This window comes from Phalaenopsis equestris, unplaced genomic scaffold (assembly GCF_001263595.1).
Source record: "Phalaenopsis equestris unplaced genomic scaffold, ASM126359v1 Scaffold235858, whole genome shotgun sequence".
In the NCBI taxonomy this organism is placed as follows: domain Eukaryota; kingdom Viridiplantae; phylum Streptophyta; class Magnoliopsida; order Asparagales; family Orchidaceae; genus Phalaenopsis; species Phalaenopsis equestris.
In genome coordinates this window covers 1-876 of record NW_018253714.1, presented here as the reverse complement: position 1 = coordinate 876, position 876 = coordinate 1, and positions in this window count along the sequence as shown.

Genomic DNA, 876 nt, shown 5'->3' with positions numbered 1-876 from the left:
GGCCTTTGTAACAAAAAAATTTTTAAAAAAAAAACAACTCATCAATAAAACTGCGAGCCAAAACGAGCTGAACACGAAGAAACAAATCTTTGTTCATGTTCGGCTCGTTTATATATCTAGCTCAAAAAAATTGTTTGTGTTCGACTTGTTAACTTAACGAGAGAATCGAGCACGAGCTCCTTAACGATCCGAAGACAATATGTTTGCAAACAACGAGTTATTTTGACAACCCTAGTAGAAAGTGAGGCATAAATCATTCCAGCGGCGAGCGTCGTCGGATATCGCGCATAGGCTACTTCAAGATCATCCTAAGGCCTTGTAAAATTGGGAGACTCGGCCGAGTCGACGAACTAATCAAGTAGGCGAGACAAGAGCCTTGCAAGACTCGAGTCGAACAAAAAATGAGCCACGACTCACTCAATGGAAAAAACCGATTGATCTTGTTCGACTGACCAAACTTGCGTTCGGACCAAATGATCTCCTCTTAACTGATCACCTGGTCGACCGTGCCAAAAGAAACCGAGCAAGATCGCCATACGACCGAACACCTCGATTGACTCACACATACTCCAGATGGCATGGATGTCACTCGTCTGGTTGCCTCAATCGGCTGACTTCAAGCTAGCCGACCGATTAATTACTGCTAATGTTGAAATTCAAATTGTAATACAAATATGAAATAAAATCTATATAATTAATTAGAGTCGTAATGACATTAAGAACGTGTTCTATAATTGTTCTCTCCTTTCTGTAATTATACACAACATGCGTCTACAAGTATGGGGCAAAAAAAAGGAAGAAATCGGACATCTTCCTCGATTCTCCATGCAAAAAATTACCAACTTATTCTACTCTCTCTTTCTTCTCTTCTTCACC